Source organism: Homarus americanus, unplaced genomic scaffold, assembly GCF_018991925.1.
Source record: "Homarus americanus isolate GMGI-L3 unplaced genomic scaffold, GMGI_Hamer_2.0 scaffold27231, whole genome shotgun sequence".
In the NCBI taxonomy this organism is placed as follows: domain Eukaryota; kingdom Metazoa; phylum Arthropoda; class Malacostraca; order Decapoda; family Nephropidae; genus Homarus; species Homarus americanus.
This window is the reverse complement of record NW_024718545.1, coordinates 1,063,153-1,084,762: the sequence shown is the minus strand read 5'-3', so window position 1 is coordinate 1,084,762 and position 21,610 is coordinate 1,063,153. Positions and strand designations below refer to the sequence as shown.

Here is a 21,610-nt window from a genome sequence, read left to right as displayed (position 1 = left end):
GTGGGTGGGTGTTGAAAAGTTATTATTTATTCGTTATTCAAATTCACTTAGAATAAAAAAAAATTAATTCCAGTATTAATGAGCATTAGAGTAATTTCCATCAAGTTGCTGTAATTATAAACGAAAAGAGTGAGTGTATGCAAACACAAAACACGTGGAAAAAATATTACAAATTATATCTGCCACACTGAAATTTAATCGCAACGTCAACGGAAAAGAATATCAAGCTATCGAACAAAAATAAACGTTTTTTATGTATAACCTAGACGAGTTACCTCGCCTCGTCCCGCACGACCTTCCTCTGGTCCATCTACACTTCTCAACCAAATTTCAGCTTCCTGGCTTCAAAACAGAGGTAATGTTACCTTCCTTCAGTCCGGGTTACATGACTTCTCAACACTGTACCGTAAACTAATCCATCCCTCTGATAAGTTAGTGTTTTTATTAAGTCATGGTCTCCTTCCTCCACTGTTGGTGTGCCCCTCTAGTACACTGACTCTTACTGCCCCAACACCTTGTAATACACCTCATCACACTTTAATTTGAGATCTATTCCATATCTTTATTTTATTTTCTTATTATGTTACGCATCGCACATTTAATTTTTTCCCAGTTAACCTTATTACTGTACCATTTGTGTAAGTCAGTTTCCACGTTTCTGCAGCCATTACTCAACACAGATAGCCTACGATGGTTAACCTCTTCCCTCTGCACATAGAAGAATACAGACCTTGTGACTGTATGACTTAACCTCCATAGAACACTCCAGCATATTTTGACCTTTACCAGTACCGGTTACTGCCCTCCTGCTAGTTGGTTAACACACCTTGAGTAGAAGAGTTACAACACACACCTGGATATATATTTAAGGTATTCTCACTTCGACAACTTTATCATTATGTCATTATTGTTCGTGAATGAATTTCCGTATAATACCTATCTAAATTTTTTGGGTGCTAATGACCGGTGTACTTACTAATCTAATACACACGCGCTTATGTACCTGTGTGGTTGAAGCGCAGTTAATTTAAATCATCACCATGAACCAAACGCCTCAGCCACGAAGAAAAAAAAATTTACATTCCTCTGACACGGATCACCTTCGGGGCCTAAAAAATAATAATACCAGGTCCCCTTCCCTCTTCCGTTTATCCTGCCTCGACTTCCCCTCCCCCTCCCCCTCCCCCTCCCCACTCCCACCCCTTTCCCTTCCCCTCTCCTTACCCTTTCCCGCCCCCTCCTATTCCCCTTTCCTTACCTCCCCCCTTCTCCCACACCTTACCACTTCCCCTCCTTCCAAAAAAAAGTTACAATGAGTTACTTGCCGGCCATTTGTAATCTGGCTGGGGTATATTCAGAAGTGGCCCCGACGCTAAACTTGTCCAAACTAGCTCCACTTAGTCACCAAGGTGGAAGAGGAAGTGGGTAGGGAAGAGGGAAGAAGGAGAAAAGAACAGGGTGGAGTAAAATGGGTGAAGAGGCGGAAGCGAAAGAAAAAATCAAAGAAATGGAGAGTGAAGAGGAGGAGGAGGAGGGAAGGTGAAGAAGAGGAGGAGGAGGGAAGGTGAAGAAGAGAAGTAAGAAGAAGTCTAAAGAATGGAGGAGGAGCAGATGGGAAGGTGAAGAAGACAAAGATGTGCGATAAGAAGTGGAAGATGAAGGAGGAAGAGTGTAAGGAGGAGGATAAATTAAACTTGATATACGAATGAAAGTAAATAAATGAAATTCATGATGAGAGAGAGAGAGAGAGAGAGAGAGCCCCTCTCACTCTCACCCTCCCTGAAATTATGTGATCATTATTGTTACCATTATTATTATATGTTTTACTACTACTACTACTACTCATCATCATCATTATTTTCATTATTATTATTACTATTATCATTAAAAGCCTGACTCGAAATAAGACAACATACACGACTCCATGAAGCTCGCCAGATTTAACAAGAAAACGTGAAACTTTTCACTATTGGGGGAACGACTTTCTGTCCTCATCAACGTTTAATAGTCACCTCTCAGTTTTCTCACGACACATAGGCAGACACATGTACTCACGCCACGACATCACGTTTATTTTGTTTTGATTCCATCTATCTATCTATCTATATATCACACACACACACACACACACACACACACACACACACACACACACACACACACACACACACACACACACACACACACACACACTTTTCTTTGAACTGTAAAACTTGTTCTGACAAAAGTGGGGAAAATTACACCTCTCAAATATTTTCCCGGGAAACTTTGATGTAGACTTATGGTTGAGAATTAGCGTCAGTCCAGGCGGCGGTGCTGAGGCCGAAGGGAAAAAGATCTAGGGAGGAAACATTTTCAGCACTTTTATCTGTTGCAAGGCGGCGTAGGTAAACTTTTCTATTTCACACGGGCGTGCAGGGAATGTATGTGGCGGGGTGAGCCCCCAATTCCCCCCCCTACAAACCAGACGCGGCAGGATGTAGATGTATTCCGGGGCGTCACTTCACAACACAAGCATGCACGCTCACACACACACATGCAAATTGGAAAACACATCCACCGGCCATATGAGAATGACGAAAAACATACCAAACCACCAACATACGAACCTCATACACCTGACGCATACACACACGTCCATGAACACATTCACAAGAACCGCATACATACACATATACGCGTTTGTATTACACATTGACCACTCTGTAAAACACACAGGAAAAAATCTTAATAATTTAAATGCAAAATTTACTCCCATCTGCTCTTGTGGTACATTGAGTCCCACACGCTTCATGCACCTGATAATTAATTTTACCTATCCCGTGTATGCAAATTATTAAAAGTATTTGTTAAAGTATTATTGACTCTGATATGCAAAAGGAATGATTCATTTTATATTAGTAGTGTTAAGTGGCAGGAGCAGCTCATACCATTAACGAGGGCAACAATTATGACAGGCGGCGCCCCCATTATGTTGATGAGTTACGCAAACGATCGAGACTTTTTTAATCCACACAACAACTCCAAATAAATGATGAGGCCATTACGGAGTTTCTGGTCACGGCTGACTGATTGGTGTGTGTGTGTGTGTGTGTGTGTGTGTGTGTGTGTGTGTGTGTGTGTGTGTGTGTGTGTTTTAGTACAGTATAGACGGAAACTCACCTACACAAATGAAGTAAGACAGGAAATCAAACTATCGACCGCAAAAAATATGTTAAAATCCACAGTTCCTCAACACACTTACCAACATTCCATAGATCTACATCCTCTGAATAATATCCACAGTAACGAACAACAACCTACCAAGGACACACCACACCCTTGCATAAACGTGTCTTTCAGGAGTCAACCTAAGTATGTCACCTGTGATTAACTTTATGACGCGTATTATCAGGTTTTAATATAAGGTTTTCAGAGCCTACCTGGACTGATGGTGTGTCGAGGTAAGGCGCTAATGAAGCTATTCAGAGCCCTCCTCGTGTGCCGAGGGGCGGCGACCTAACACTGCTGCATGTCACATTTAAAACCTCAACTTTCTCGTTTATTCTTCGCGTTTAATCAGGAATTCGTGACTGTCTTTGCTCATCAATAACCGGTATTGTAAACCAATCAAAACAGAGACAAAATTACCGCATTTTATCATAATTCAAGTATACTTTACTACTTCAGTAAATTTCTAGTAATACACAACCGCATAGAAATAACATATGAAAAACATGAGTCTTAAAATTTACCTTTCGTCTACAAAGGCCAAGACACTGTAATCTCTTCAGTCAATACCAACTTTAGTCTGGTTGGTTCTTGACGAGTGATGTGGCCCTAGTGACGAGGGGGGAGGGGCGAGGGCCATACTTGTTGTGCTGGAGGGAGGGAGGGAGCCACGTCGTCCTTTTTACAAGATAATATAATGGGAAAGAATGGACCCTTCCCTGTAATGATGTATTTCCTCAGTACTATACAACATTCTGAATTTCACACACACACATATACACACGTTTATCATTAAATCATTTATCTATTTATGTAAAAGAAGCAAATGGTACACCTCCTTTATAAAAAATAAAGACAACAGCATTTGTCACGTCACCGGTATTCTAAACGTTGACAAATTACGGGATGAAAGTGTCACGCCCAAGCAATTATAAAGTTTTGTGGTCGCTCACCAGGCGGAGTAGTGACGCATGTTACCACCAACAGGAAAAGTTTTGTTTGTCACAGCTGATGCTGTATGATGTATGACACAGTCCCTCTGTCTATGTGTGTATGACAGATGGATAGATAGATAGATAGATAGATAGATAGATAGATAGATAGGGTGACCATAATCAAGGTTCAGTAATTAAAACATTCACCAACGAAGAAAATCTTTTTCACAAGGATAATATTTCAGCCGAGGCTCCCGGGGTAAGCATCCAGCGAGAGCACCAACACGGATCATCCTACATCCAACATGACAGAAAACCTTCACACGGCAGACGAAAATAAAGCTCCCTTCACAACCAACTCAAGGAAGAAAATGCTAACCCAGATCTTGGAGCGGTTGCCTTTGATTTTACTATTCCAGATCATAAAAATTCGTCAACAAATGCCTTACTGATATCATTCTGAGTGAAATAAAAATCTTCTCCTTCGGTGTATCGTTTTGCGTCCTTGAGAAATCAGACACTTCACCGTCAGGAACCCCCCGATGCCTCGCTGCTTCGGCGGGTGTAAGAGAGGCATCCATAAGAGAAGCTCCCTCACTGCCGGTACCAAAATCAAGTTAGTTTGGGAACCCTCCAGTTTGTGAGGCAGAGGGCCACGTAGCCCGGCCCGCCCTTCACCAGTGAAGACAGTGTTGCTGCGTCTCTGTAATGCTCTCAACCTGATCAAAAGAAATTAATTAACAATGGCCGCCTGGCTACACATCTCCAGTCGTCATCTCTACAGGTGTTGGGTTCAGCAGACCAGAACTGTTGTCTGAAGACCAAAGTCATAGACCCCCAACAAGGGGCTCCTCTCGTTGTCTCTCTTAATATTGATCGATAAAGAGGAAAAACACGATTTTTGGTGATCATTGCCACTTTGGTGAATACGAAAGGAACTTAAAATAAACGACAGCCCGCTGTTAATGTACAGTTTAAGGAGACACTCCGGGTCCAGGGTGTAATATTGACGTCCGTGGCTGGTAACTTTTTGCTCTTGCGAATAACTTTTGCAGGTGTTGGGAAGGTGTTGCAGCAAGATTTTAGTTTTACTTCAATTGAAAATTAATGTATTGTCTCGGCGAGTCCCAGGTTTTCTGTTGTTTTGAAATCTTAAGTTTGTTTTCTTTCACACACGCTCGGTATTTTGTTTCAGTACAATATAATTTTCCCATTCCAACGTTTGTCGTGATAACACACGTTACATACAAACATTCTAAATGGGTTTCTAAGAGACGTCTGACCTTCTGTGTATACACCTACGGTGAACAGACATCAAAGACACTGACCCCAAGCCAACCATTCATTACTAGACTACCAGCTGCAGGAGAGTCCTAATACCAAAGTCCATGACGATAGGAGCTTCTGTGTTGCCTCGACTGCTAACACACCAGACCAAAATAACTGATGGTGAGGCTGATGCAGCGCAGCTTCTGAAGCCCAGATGATGGTCGCAGGTCAGTTATTACCTAACAATCCTCCCCATGGCATTTTTTAATCAGGTTAAATGTGGGGCAGTGTAGATATAGTAGAGTGTATAGCATGCTTTCAGTTTACAAGAAGGTAACGATAACAACACTGAACTTGAATGACTTCACTGCCCAAACTGTAAAGTTAGGTACCCACTGACCACTGAATAAATCGGGACTGCTCTAGAAAAACCCTGACCCCCGGGAGAGCAAGCAAGCGTTTCTTACTCTCGGCCGCTGCACACTCCTACTGTTAGATTATGAATGTGATACTGAGTGTGATGACAGTGGCCACGACAGTATTGAGAACACTTACTGCAGTGGAGGATTCAGCAACAGCAGTGTGAAAACTGAGCTCAATTAATTGCCTATAGGAGTATGTGTGTATATTTTATACTCAATAAATTAATGTTGCTCCAAATACTTGTAACATAAATACTTGCAAAAGTATTTGTCAATTGTTTGTTAGAATAATTTGGACTTTAAATAAAATGTGATTATTAAGACACTTTTTCACCGTAATATAATCCAGAGAGAGTAATAAAATTTACATCAAAGCGATTTAATTATATTAATTGATAGATGTACTGCAAATTTTGATATGATATAGTAATTTGGTCCAGGTTTATGTACTTTATGACCAAAATAATGTATGAAGAGACAGAAAAATACTCCATGGAAATGGTCGTTGTAATAATATTCACACACTAGAATATTTGTGTGTGTGTGTGTGTGTGTGTGTGTGTGTGTGTGTGTGTGTGTGTGTGTGTGTGTAAACTTTTAAATACCATATAAAATAATACGGAAAAAAAATTAAAAGAAGATCATTATAAATTTATAGTTAAATTATTGTGACGTATCGTTCAACTGGTAATATACAACACTTGATCTTCACCTCCAGGTTACACATAACTTCAATCTGATGAGAGATGGACAGGAGTAAGTAAGAGTTTCATGGGAGGACAACATAACTGGAGGACAAATGAGTTAAAGAGACGATCTACTAAATAATACTAATAAGAGTCTACCTTTAAACTCCTTCTTTAGAAATCTTTATCAAAATTATTCCACCTTTTGTCTTAAATCAACTGCTAACTACATCGGGTAATAACAGTATCTTATGACAATTAATAATGTTCCCAGGAGAACTTACATCAAAAAGTAAACAATAACAACAATATCATTATTCTGGCAAGAGATAAAAAATCACATTACAGGAAGTGACTTTTGTGTAGTATATAAAAAAAAACCTCAGGAGTGACCGAATAAAAACTCACGCGGAAAATCTTCCATTTGTCAGATCAGAAAGGCGGACACGAGGTTATCAAGAACACCCACAAACATCCCAAAACCTTGTATCATAGAGCGACTCAGGGTTGGAATGTAAACGAGATGGTTATCTGCGTGATAACTCCCTCACCCGGGAAATAGTTTTAGTTTCCTATGAACAACTAAGAGAATATTCATATATTCTTAATGTACACGGGCACATATAATTTAAATAGATGCATACGAATTAATATGCATATACCGAATGCAATCATACACGTGTTTTTTCCTTTATATATATGCAGCAAACACACACTCATTTTTACAAGTATCTCTCGTAATTCTAGAACACGCGCTTCAAGGCCTTGGTTGTTACAGGGTGGTGGACAGATGGGCTGGTGGGGAAGGCGAGTGTACAGCGACAGTGCCTATGTAGTGTGTTGTATGGTAATCTGTTTTATAATCCAAGCACCGTTTTACCTACCCTCACACACACACACACACACACACACACACACACACACGTTCCCAATATCACAATACTGGACCAATGAATAAAACACCACTACCGGAAGTAATGTTTTGTGAGCTTGGAGAGGTGGTCAGGAAGTGTGTTTCCCGTGACACGTCAACTGAGTATTACTGGTGGTACACATCCTCCTAATCCTCCACCTGTGTGAACAAGAGCCGTTAGTTTACTCTGTGTTATCAATAGGTCATCCAGTTGCAAGATTCTTCTGGCATCTTCTCGTGTATAGAGTTAAAGTTCCCTGTAGCTCCTTTATTTATATTGTGCTTTCCCCCCACGAGTTGTCGTTCATATCTCGTGACTTCTTTAGAGGCGAGGACAAAAACACGAAAACATTAGACGATAACTGAAAAAAATAGTCTTGATGTTTCTGGCAATGTATTAGCGATAAGATTATGCCTGTCCACGATAACAGAAGCGTAACCAGTGAGTTGCTAGTGTGTGTATGTGTGTGGTGGTAGAGTGTGGCTCAGTGCCCAGCCCCAGGAATTACTTGCCTCTGATCACCAAAGGCGACCACAGAACCTTTGTCGGGTTTCAGGTAATGTACGAGAGGAACTGAAAGCCCTATTGATAGGTCTTATCTCCCGCTGATTACCAGAGCTGGCGTGCATAATGGAGTGAAAAATTGGATTTATTCCGGCCGCCGTGTGAAGGTATTGGACAGCCGCATCGAGAGGAAATAAATCCAATACTCCTGCCAGCACAAGAGGAATAAAAGTTGATTAGATTTCGCACTAACGCCCAATGCTACGTTAACTCCCCATTTTGTTAGGCAAATACACGCCCTGATCGACCCCATTAAAACGTCAGATCCCGGTAATGCCGAATTGCATCTCAACCTTTCCGGATCCCAGGCACCCCCCCCTCCACCAGCTCACCCCCCCTAATACACACACTATCCCTCCCCTCCTTACCCTCCACCCTTCTCTACTCCCTTTCCCTCTACCCTCTCCCTCGTCCTCCTCTCCCCCCTTCCACCCTCTTCTCTTACTCCTCCTCCTCCTCCTTAACCTGCCCCTTCACCCTCTCTCTCCTCCTACCCCTCCTCTTGGCCTCCGCCTCCCTCTTCCCCCTACTCCTCCTGCCCTCACCCCTCCATACTCCTCCTCCCCCTCAACCCCCCTCCTACTCCTCATCCCCTCTCCACCAGGATATCGAGAACGGAATGCATAGTCACGCCCTCAGTGGTGGAATGGCCACTTTGTGAGGGATCAGCTGAGCTGCTCGTGGTGGAGCCTGTGGTACTGGTGGTGGCAGTAGTGGTGGTGATGGTGGTGACGTTAGTGGTGGCGGTGATGGTGGTGGTGGTGGTAGTGGTGGTAGTAGTGGTGGTGGTGGTAGGAAAACTGTTATGGGCAGTAGTGTTTTTAGTGACGATGATGATGGTTGTAGTGATGGTAGTGGCTGTGAGAGACGGTGGTGGTAGTGACTGTGGTGATGGTAGTTGTTGTGGTGATGGTAGGGATAATGGTTGTGATAATGATAGCTGTGATGATGATGACGATGACGATGATCTCCCTTTAGCTATGATGACTGACGTGATGGAGACGGTGTAATTCATGGAATCTATCCCGGTGTCCTTGATGGTGATGATGGTGATGATGATGGTGATGATGTTGGACGCTGCTAATTGTAATAGTGATTAAGCAAAATTGAATTGCCTTCAAATAGTCGATGTGTAGCCTTTGGAATGAGTAAAATTCAAAGGGAAATTACACAATAGACGTAATTGAGTGGAAAAATATTTGCAAACAGCAATAACTGGAGTATAAAGTGTGTAAAGCTTATGATACTTTACATTCCTCACATTGTTTATCACGATAGTATGTTCAGGTACTGCTGAGAGAGAGAGAGAGAGAGAGATAAAGAGATATACAGTAGATACAGACAGACAACACCGAGTCATGATCATAAATTAATACAGTCTCATTTACCTTCCTCGCTACAGACCGAGACGGGGTGATTCTTCTTCCCTAATACGAATAAGATAATGTTTCCAAGTTCACTAAGACGTAGAGTCACCGATTAATTAAAAGAAAATCAACATATTATCATAGTTTTAATCTGGTAACAGTGAGAGAAGGAATTAATATGTATTTTAATACTGAGAGAAGCCTGACCAAGAGGAGAGGAGGGGGAGGAGGGGGGAGGGAGAGGGAAGACGAGGAGAAGGGCGGGGGAGGGGGGAGGGGCGAGGAGAAGGAGGAGGAAGACTTGGAGGACAGAATGGGGAGGATTGTTGGGAGAGGAGAGAAAGAAGAGGAGGAGGAGAATAAAAAGAAGAAGAGAAGGAAAAAGTGGAGGGGTTAGAGGAGCAGAAGGAAACCATTACAACAAACTGATTGACGAGGATCACTGACTGGCGATGATAAACACCAGTCAGTCATCCTCACACCAGTTACATCACCGTGACATAATTACACCATCACGACATCCAGTTACATCACTTTCATGCATGTTGTTAGATACGTTACTTCCATATACATATATTAAGACACGGTAATATCATCTCACACAGGTATCCCTATAACTCACCTTTGTCTGTTCACCTGGCGCCACCGGCTTATTACATATAACCCCTTAATAACATGATAACACAATAATGTATCTTAACCTAAGTCTCTCAACACAGACCACCAAACCAAGCATGACATGGCGGTATCGTATTGCAATATATTCACGTAAGCAATATTAATTAGAGCTCTGGGGAATATGAATGACTTGAACAAAGAAGCAGTATAACCTGGTGAGCCGTCAGCTGTGGGTACACGTGTGTTGTTGTGTCATGAACCAAGTATCTCTACCATGAAGTATTATACAATGATTTTTTTTCCTAAATGGGACGTGGTCAGTGTCTTTAGCTTACTGGCGGAGTACTGAACAGTTTATCCTCTTTACCTGAGGTTATTGTCAACCTACAGATGACATACACAGGTAAAAGGGGAAACCATTTTATCATTCAGAGGTTTACTCCTGCAGGGATCGACTACAAACACCTCAGCTAAACCAGCGATGATAGAGACGTTTATCCCCAGTTTGTCCTTCAAGGTAATAAAACTTTATGATCAACACAATATACTGGACCTTACTGCTTCAGCTGTCATGTTTATCCATTACACAGTTTTATTTACTATTGCAGTGTAGTTAACTTTCACAACGGGGGTTAGTCTCATTTCCATCACCTGGCCTAAGAAACATAAGTGACAAGATGTTTGTTGTTATGCTTGTCATTTCATCATAGTTATAATTTCTATAAAAAAAACCCTGAACAACAACACTTGCTTACAGCCGCTTTAAGTTGAATCTGAAACTCGGATTTTCTCATAAATAAACAGTATTGGCTGTCCAATGAATCGACATAAACTCTAACTTGATAAATTGGTCCACAAATAGGGACGTCATCCTCAAGAGGTCCGTGTAATGTAGCGAGGGCGTGCGGGAGACAGGGCAAGTAAACTCCCTCGGACACTAACGTTCAGTCTATGTTAATAACACGTTATCTGGTAAAACCTAACGACAAAAGAAAAAGGACATTACAGCGTATATTAAGTGTACTGCTGACACTATCGAAAATATTTACTCTTCAAATTGTGCTGTGATGTGTGAATACAGCACGTGTCTATTCTAAAGGGTTGCTGGTTCGTACCTCGGGCATCCAAGTCCACCCAACTGTGAATGGGTACCTGACTTTAGTTGGAGAAGTGAAAGTGGTCAAGTGCAGTTCGTCCTTGTGTACCGAGGCTGTGTGTTCAATGCCTTCGCACTGTGCTTACTGAGGTGTTAGGGCGAAGGGTGTAGCTTGTACCTATTTCAATACACTTATTATACTTCTTTGAAATAAAAGACTTCTACACAGTACATGATAAACCTCTCATGAGTAACAACTTGATATAATTCAGGAATAAAATATTCCTCGAGTAAAGTATATTTATGACTAACTTCTCTCAGTACATCAGTTGTCTTCTGCCCCGGGGTTGTCAAGTTGTTACTCGTAAGGAACTCACCTCACCTACACAATCTCGCGGCAACAAGTGCTACAACATGCAACACAAGAGATGCTGTGTAACACTGTATCACAACTTTGGATACATTGTTTTGCAAAACTCGACATCTGTTCATTACAACACTCGGTGCCTTGTAACACAGACATAACGCGAGTGAATACTTTACAACACAATATTTCTCCGCAACATTAGATATATATCTCCCGAAGCTTAATATATTTCTTTATCACAACACCTGCTATCTCCCTGCAGTCAATTACGTTTGAAAAAAAAATGTTGCAACATTCGGTATGTTTAATAAATCATGATACACCTTGGCAGGTCCAATACAGTATCTAACATGATACCACGCTGCTCGCTGTGTATGACTGGTGAGGTAACTAATGACTCCACACCCGATACATCCCCGTGGTCGTATTACTGTAATCAAAGTTAATGAACTATGCCAAATGTACTCGTATATCAGGCAGACATACTCGCCGAATGCTCCATCTAAATTATTTGTTTAATTGCCCCACATAGTGTAGTAATTCGATATGACTGATATATTATTGGTACAATCAATTAGCCTGCGAGAGGAGCCGAAACTACCACAGTGACAATGGGAGTGATGGGGAAGATAATATCAAATTTAGCGAGACCCTGAAGCTGTTTGTCGTAAAGTTTATACTTGTATATATATATATATATAATTTACCACCACGCAAGGCATCGTTTTCCATTGATAACATTCTACTTGTAACTAAACAATTCAGAATTCTAGCGCAGTTTTTCATTAGTATTGTTGTAAGTATAATAATTGCTTTCTGAATATCACTGTATTATTCTCCACCACAGCAGAGAAGTGATGTTAATTGTTAAGTATTACGTAATCTGTTTCCAACCAAACATGTGAACATTACATATATTGCATCTACCTTTTTTTATGAGGGGGAGTGGGGGGAGGGGGTGAGGGGGGAGAGGGGGGAGAGATTTCCATCAAGCAACCATTCCATAATAATTACTGTCTGAGTAACGTTGCCATAACAGTATCTTACAGTGATTGTTTCATGAGAATTAAGATTATGTCAACATTATATCCCGGTAATTTAAGAGCATAATATTGCTTTATGAGCCGGGGGATAAAGCCAACACTCCATCTCGATAACTTAGGAGTAATATCGCTTTATGAGTAATATCATTAAACCAGCATGAAAGTGTCATGGTTGTTTTAAGAGCAGTGGGATCATGTCAACATTATTACACTGTTGTTTAAGAGCAGTGTGATCATGTCAACATTATTACATTGTTGCTTATAGGCAGTGTGATCATGTCAACACTGATGTTTAAGAGCCGTGTACTAAGGATGGAGATATTAGAATTATAAAAAAAAATCATTACTAGAAGCAGAAAGCTGCAGTGACAATAAGTAATAATAGTTATAGTGTCAGCAACAGTCTGCCCTCATCGTTGTGTCTGCAACAGTCTGCCTTCATCATTGTGTCAGCAACAGTCTGCCTTCATCATTGTGTCAGCAACAGTCTGCCCTCATCGTTGTGTCAGCAACAGTCTGCCTTCATCATTGTGTCAGCAACAGTCTGCCCTCATCGTTGTGTCTGCAACAGTCTGCCTTCATCATTGTGTCAGCAACATCCGGCTGCTATGTTTATAACGGCAACTACAGTCAGTCGTGGTTAGTATCTAGGCAAGTCTGCCATGGTTATAGTGTCAGCAACAGTCTGCCTTGGTCAATGTGTCAGCATATGACAGCCTCTGTTACACTGTCAATAACAGTCTGCCATAGTCTCAATGTCAGCAGGAATCTAGATTGAACACTTTTATTACAGTGTCAGCAACAGTCTGTCGCCAAGAACAATGCTCCGTGGTCAGGGTGCCAATATCACTCGCCCACAAACTGCTAGGCCTACTAGAGAGTGCCACAATGAGAGCAGTGCCGTGCGCCCTGGTGACATACGCGCCGGTAAAGTTTACGCATAAAAGGGGATTTCGGTACTTAGAGAAAATTGGACGAGAAATAAAGTGTATACTCGAGTCTTCCCACAAAATGGCGAGGGGGAAATAATGGAGAGACGCTTTCTCATTGTATCTGTAACGTAACCAGGTGTGTGTGTGTGTGTGTGTGTGTGACTGACCTGTTTCTAGATTTCATGTTTTCCTGAACCAAGTGAGTTCATTAGTTTATTGTTCTTGAGTGTCACTGTTTCCTTGACTGTCCATCGTGTGTTACTTAAGTCCAAGCTAGATTAACTACATTATATTCCTTAATCATCCGTTATCGCTTCACGGTGAAAATTATTCTTATATTTCCCGATTATCAAGTTTTACGAAGAGGAAAATCCTTAGCAAATTGTTAACCGTACACCTCTTATGGTATATTTTCAACCCTGATCAACTTCTCGGCTTTAAATATTAGGCAGGTATTGAGCGAGGCGTCCAGGTAGATTTATTGTCTTAATGTGACACGATGAGGCTATATAACAAGATAAAATGTAACAAGTGTGGTAGGTCTCTCTCTCTCTCTCTCTCTCTCTCTCTCTCTCTCTCTCTCTCTCTCTCTCTCTCTCTCTCTCCCTTGGTCTGTCTGTCTCTAGGGTCTCTCCTTGTCCGTCTGTACTTTATGGCCTTTATTGTTATTTAATACCATGAAACGTTTTAGGAATTATATTATTCTTATACCACTACAATATGGAAATGCCTGACCTTATTATGACCACGTATCACCTTTCCTGAGTATCCAAGAGGTCACATGATACATAAAAAAAATCAGCTTTTATTCCTAGTTGTGGTGGCTGTTTACGGCGATGGAAGCTGCTCGCCCTGTGCTGTAAATACCGAATCATTCATACACTACGACGTGAAACAGAGCAACTCTTTCAGTACCATATTAAACAAACTATATAAGCAGTGATCTTTTTTATACAAATTCTTTCTCCTTGACTCACAGTGTTTATACAACCTGGTGTACGTTATAGTCAAGTATCGCTGTCTTCAAGAGTTCAAATGAAAAATGTAAATATTTAAATAAAGTACACAGGGGTTACATCTGAGGTAAGGCTTATTATTATTTACAGTCATCAATGTCCCGAAAAAATAGCCAACTCAGAGGCAGAGGTAAAACTGCTTCTAAAAATAACACACCTTCACTATTACTGAGATCCAGAGTCAATAACATTACCCAAACATATATGTTGACAGAAAAGTCCCTCGGTAAACACCAGTCTCACGTCTTGTGTGGGCCGACGAGGAGGAAGACCTGACAAACAGCAAGGGAGGAGGCAAAATAAATCGATTACCGGTGTCAACACTACAGGGTAGGCCAGGATGAAATATTCAGGGCCACTCGAAAACGGCCACGGGAGGAGGTGGTGGTCGTGGGTGGCCTGAAGGAGAGGAGGGTTACTGAGGAATGGGGAGAAGGAGGAGAAGAAGCTCTAAAGAAATATCCACAGGTAACTTCAATAAATTCTCTTTATACGAAATCATTCAAATATTTTTAACAATAACATACTGACACACCTGTACTTAGGAATATAATAATACAAACTTAAATGAAAGAAACAGTTAAATGAAGCCACAGTATAACGTTATAAAGACAACTGAGGAATAATAATTTACCAAAGTTGATCAAAACCACACCAATAATTATTACTGCATTATCAGTACCTAATATTTCACAAATATTAATTAAACTCTTCCTGGGGGTAGATTAACTATTTCAGAACACATTAACCCAAAGCGTTTTTAATATCGGAGCTAATTTCATCGGCAACATCATGGACGCCGGAGCCGATATTCCAAGCTACCGATAAAACTGTTTATCTATCAATTTTAATTATATCTCTTTCAAGTCGAGTGCTTAGTGAATAGTTTTGCCGAATTGAAAACTAAATTTATGCATTTAAATTTTAGCAAAAACGAAACGAAAAAAATACAAACTTATGCAAATATTTGTAATTGATATTTTCATAAATTTTAAATGATTACTTTTGCGACGAAATAAAATGAATTTATATTAATTTGGTTTAATTAGTTTTAACATATTTGTATTAAGCTCAAGGTATATGTTTCTTTTAGAGATTGTCTGAGTGTGTGTGTGTGTGTGTGTGTGTGTGTAATTGCATATAAGGCTCAACAAAAGCACTAAATACTGAATAAGGACACAGCGATAGACAAACACACACACACACACACAACGTCAGGCCATCACACGCTACGCTTAACAGTAACATTAATTGCATAATCTAATACTGTCCCTTGCAAATGCTTCATCATTGTCCTAACTAGTAGACTAAATGCAGTAGTTAATTATTTTATATATTTACTATCGCTGAATTTGCGACACACACACACACACACACACACACACACACACACACACACACACACACAGGTATGCCCTGATACATGCACGAGACTTAGTATCCAACAGGTAAGACTTACACCGTGAAATGAACACAAAACACCAAAGCTTCTCCATCGAATCTTAAAACCACAATAATAACCCACATGTGTTATTTGTATTATAGTAAAGAAAAACTAAAACTAAAATATATTAGGTTAGGTTTGGTTAGGTTAGGTGAGGAAGCATAAACACACACTACCAGACTACCTGCAAGGCTCATCTACCATCCCTCCTCCTCCTCCTCCAAGTCATCACACACACACGGAGAAAGTGGAAATTTCCCTTACTCTAAAATCTAATTAGGGTGAAGAATTGGCACATCCATTTCCTCGGGAGCTGGTGATCAGAGCCAGCTGGCGTCTATAAATCTTGATGTGTTTGACGGACCTCTGACTCTACCACCACCTGCTCCCTCCCTCCCTCACCTGTGTGGCTTTGTTCTCTCACACAGTTTCTTTTATTCTCTCCATTGTGATTTTGTCGATCTTTTTCTCGTGTTTCTCTTTCCTCTCGATTTCCAGACTGTTTCATGTTGTCTCTTTTCTCTTCATTTATATTTCCTGCAAACGCTGGCGTCTAGGATACTTAAGTAACTTCACCTCCTTCTCACCACAGTAAATAGCACACCTCTCACTATTTGGTTTGATAACAAATAAAGAATTTATTTGAAAAATTTCCTTTCTAAAGTGTATATATTTCTTTTAAATCACACACAATGTATATGATGGACGTCTAAACTGGGAAGAAGGTAATTTAGGTTACTCGATACTGTATCAATGGTCGAGGATATATATATATATATATATATATATATATATATATATATATATATATATATATATATATATATATATATATATATATATATATATATATCAGAATACCTGGTCCACCTGAGAACGCGAGCCTGAGGCATTAAAAGTGTAGCACCAACAGAAACATTTATGAACACAAAAACAAACAAAGCCACTCACTGTGTGTGTGTGTGTACCTGCACTTATGAGCCACTCGGCAGACATTTAAGTGTTGTGCCACACGACGTCCAAGTGAGCCTGACTCACAGGGAACCAGAACTCTTATGTTAGAATACAGATTTGTTTCTTTAAATTTTCGTTAATTTTCTCCTTTTTCGTATCTTGACAGGACGAAAAAATCCTATATCATGAAGGACAACATATATGAAGAACGAGGCTACTATAACGGATAACATAACAAATTTAACTAAACTTATCCGAACTTTTTACATTGTATATGACGCACAACAATCAAGATACCTGTATATCCCTTAATGTATAAATGACTCCAAACTCTACTAATGATCACTAAAGTTTACGAAAGACCTGAATGAATATAAAGTTGTTTGACGAAAATAACTATAATGTACAATGAATAAACTTCCAAACTCATTATAATTCTCAAGCTTCATGATATAAATGTGATGTTTTGAAAACTTCATGTCATCTTCAAAGCAGTTTTAAGCTTTATGGGTCTTTGTGACGCACGTTAAGAAAGTTTAGTCATTTCCACACCTGCTTTACGACAAATTCGACAGGATCATTGCTTAGCACGCCCACTACTTTGGCCCGCTAACTGTCGGCTGTAAAGTTGTGTCTCCTCTCTCTTTACTGTCATCATTCTTGTGTTTCTGTCTTTCAAATTACCCGTGAACTGATGCTCAAACTTGGGTTCTCCCGCACTCTTACTATTGATGTTACTACTACTACCCCAACAGCAAATAACACAACTACTACTATTTTTAAATTCCAACAGACACGCAGCAAATCTCCACCTCACATCTTACTACAACTCGGTTCGTTGTCTGATTGTCACCTCGGCCACACTAAACCTTACTGACTTTCCTGGATCTAACTGAATCGTATTTGCTCGAAGATTTTAAGTGAAACAAATGATAAACAAAACCTAAGTCTTGTAGGAACTCCTGGGGTCTACACCATATGTAAGAAATGTAAAACCATCACTGCTAACAAGGGATTTACACGACATGAAGTCATCTGGTTATTCTTGAAGAAACGAAGGCAACGACATCTCTTGGGAAGCGTGAGAATAACACGGTTTGTTGGTGTGTGAAACTTCATAAGTTCTCCCGAGAAAGCTAGAATGAACATTATTCAACAACAAGTGTGATTATTATAGTATCTCCTTAAGAGCAGCAAGATTACAAGTTCTCCTGGAAAGCTTTGCGATTACAAGTACTGTCAAGTACTTCTAAACGGGAAAGCTTATATTTACGGTTTCTGGAAAGCTTGGGGCTACAAGCTCGCCTGGAACGCATGGAAACTGTTCATCATCGCGTGATAATTTTTCATCACCAGCCAGTCTGGCCTCTGGAGCTAAACTTTTGAGAACGAGATTTTAATATCCTGAGGAATGGCGGCCCCGCTATAACTTTCGTCCCCCAGAACGTTACTCGCTCCCTCCTCACACGAATTATTGGTTTGCTATTTTCACCTTCCGAAAATATATGAACTTTAAATAATATTGTCAATTTTAAATAGATCAGAGACAGATATAACCACACGACAATAGCGAAGATGACAACACCCACCGCTCCATAGTACAAGTGATGCCTGTACTTACTGCCTGTACGGGGGGAGGGGGAGGAGAAGAAAGTGAAGGATGAGAGGGAGAGGTTAGAGAGAGGAAGACTGAAGTCGAGAGAAACAACAGATATTGAGACACACAGCAGAGGCAGAGGAACGGCAGAGACACACACAGCAGAGGCAGAGGAACGGCAGAGACACACACAGCAGAGGCAGAGGAACGGCAGAGACACACACACAGCAGAGGCAGAGGAACGGCAGAGAGACACACAACACAAATGCAACAGACAATAGACTGAAAATAACAGAAGCTGAGACAAAGCAAAGGAACATACACAGCATAAACAGTTATACAGCAGACAGAGACCAACAACAAAGGCTAATTAAATACAACGTCGACTGGTTGAACAGACACGAGTATAAGCTAAGATACATTTATTTACGAACACTTAAAACGTTACTGTACTGTGTCTTCTGTCGTTTAACTTTTAAAAATAAATTCAAATTTTTCCATTACAATTGCTAACTCGAAGTCGTTAATGAGATGAAGAACCAACTGAGATACTTGTAGTGTACCGGTGAGTCTTCTTTTATAATATGGCTCATAGTGTTGTGAGAAGAACCAAGAAACTGAAACCATTCCTCATGTTAAACTTAAAATAGCCAGTAAGGAAAAAAGTTTATTATGGGAGAGATTTAAGGCTAAGTTATATTAAAAGAAACAATTACTCGTAATAATCAAAACAATGGCAAATATTTAGAGATGAAAGTAAACGCACTAAAGGAGTTGCTAATCAGAAATGTTACTACAGAAAACATTTTATTTTTAAAGGCAAAACCCCAGGGACGTAGCCTTCTCAGGTAGACAGTGCAAGTAGGTCTCTCCGGGAGGGGTTCACATGCTGTAACATTTTAAGAGGGTAATTACCATGAGTAAATTAATTTATTGCAAAAGCTTAATATTGAATTTAAGTTTTTTATGGATGTTAAATATTTATGGTGTAGATCCCTGGTAGTGGCGTGGCTTACCTCATGAATACATGAGATTTGGTTATTCAGTTCACAAACAGCTGCAGTGACCTACATTTCATTACCATTATAGTAATTGAAAAAAAAGTAGGAATCCAGAATGGTTCAGAGTCAATCAATCCAAATTGATATTAAACTACATACATACATACATTCATACATACATACATACATACATACATACATACATACACAACATATTATTAAACGTAAAATAATCATTGTTTAATCATCGCAACACAACATACACGAAATAAAGTTGAATATTTTACCACATTCTTAATATAATTATTTATTTCTTCACTGCCTCCTCTTTACTCGTTTATCCCTCTACGGTAATCCAGCAGTTGTTATGTTACTTCAACTAGAATTAATTTGTTTTTGTCTTGATTCACTACATAGGCAATACCATAATCGGAAGGGGGGGGGGAGCATCAGATACCGATTATGTTGCGTCTCATACAGTATTAACAGAAGATAAATACGGGAGGAGAGGGAGAGGGGGAGAGAGAGGGGGGCAGTTAGTCATGACAGCGGCACCTGTCCATATACGACTAAATTTACGCCCAGAGTTTCCGACGTACTGTACAGCTGTTAGTGTCGACAAACATATTTTTTCCCCCGTTTGTGTCGACACGAATCAACCACGCGGCGACAAACTGCTACAGAAATAAATTTGGTGTGTGTGTGTGTGCGTGTGTGTGTGTGTGTGTGTGTGTTGTGTGTGTGTGTGTGTGTGTGTGTGTGTGTGTGTGTGTGTGTGTGTGTATCTCTTTACATACATACAAACGCTCACTGTCCTCAAACTCCAGTACAATATAATGATTAAAAAAAATTTCGAGATCGCTTCTCTTTGATAAGTTGTTATCGTGTTTTGATGCCTGAGGTATACACAGGCTCTACCTTGATATGAAATTAAATTATCCTGTGCAGGGAATACGTATGTTTTCCCCCCTCCCCTGACTCCCGGCAGACACAGGAAAAACAACCCTTCAGTATGCTCTCTGAAGCGCCCGGTTGTAATAGCACAAAAAGGAAGAGCTATTCAGAGTGGGATTATACTGACGAGCTTCATCCCCACCCTGAAGCTGTGTTTGTTTGTTTGTGTGTGTGTGTGTGTGTGTGTGTGTGTGTGTGTGTGTTTCATAAGCCCCAGAGTCGCTGTAATTGTTATCATCAATCACGTCGTAATCAAGGCAGACATTGTAGTTGTTCTTGTAATAGTTTTAGTCGTTGTAACCGTAGTCGTTATTACTGTCGATGGCATTAACAAATATTTAACCTAAGTCTTTGACCACTTAACCTATACAGCACCTACTTAAGTTTACACCTCATGTTAACTGTCCCTGTCTCCACGCTGGACCTCTACTATGACAGCTCACTAGTTGTTGAACACGGGGATTTCTCTGTTAATTTCACAATATTGTTCTCTAGTGCAGAAATAAAGAGTTAGAGAACGGTGTTGAAAGTCACTGGTCGCACCGAGATACATTATTACATGTTTCTTGACAGATAAGAGCACAGGGAGAGATCGTTGTCTAATTCATTCACCGAGGCGCCACCTTAACAAAGACTGAAGATATCGGTAGAAGGACGACTCTAACTGATGGAGGTTATATCACATATGGCAATCTTTCAGAGGCAGAGTTCCCAGAATACTGGTGTTGGGTGGAACAAGTTTTGCTAAAAGGAAATTCTAAAGAACATAAATAACAATTCACTTCGGTTTTTCGTATTTACTATTGACTAAGGCAACACAAATCACAAAATTCATTAAAGTGGTAATGTTAAACCTTAGCATATGTTACACTGACACGTGAGGGTTAAGACTGGGTGTAGCTTCACTAGTAAACTCTCATTCTGCTCACTATTACTGTTGATGGAAAATGAACTTTTGCAGAGATAACAAAAATTAAAGAAAACACAACCTAGGCTGGACATAGATAGCATATGCTTTGTGAGGAAGAAGCGCAAGAGTCTGAAAACAGCCAGCAAACCAAGCAATAGAGATTGGAAAAACGAAACACTGAGTTTTTATCACGATATATCTTCTCAACGTCACCATTGTGGATCTTTAATATATACATAAAACTCTAATAATCTATACGTATATTACTAATAAGTACATCACACTAAGCATTATCATACATATCTCGGTGA

The 21,610-nt window shown here is 40.2% G+C and overlaps 1 protein-coding gene across 3 annotated transcripts in view; it reads left to right on the top strand.

Moving 5' to 3' along the window:
* LOC121859703 (BTB/POZ domain-containing protein 1-like) overlaps positions 1-21,610 on the top strand; it is a 69,703-nt gene that overhangs the window by 27,062 nt on the left and 21,031 nt on the right. Inside the window, exon 1 of one of the 3 annotated variants that reach the window (XM_042356625.1) lies at positions 7,897-7,992. The exons of the other annotated variants lie outside the window; for them this stretch is intronic. The gene's annotated coding sequence lies outside the window, so the exon portion shown is untranslated. Of the gene's footprint in view, positions 1-7,896; positions 7,993-21,610 lie in introns of those variants that run through there. 3 annotated transcript variants of the gene reach the window in all.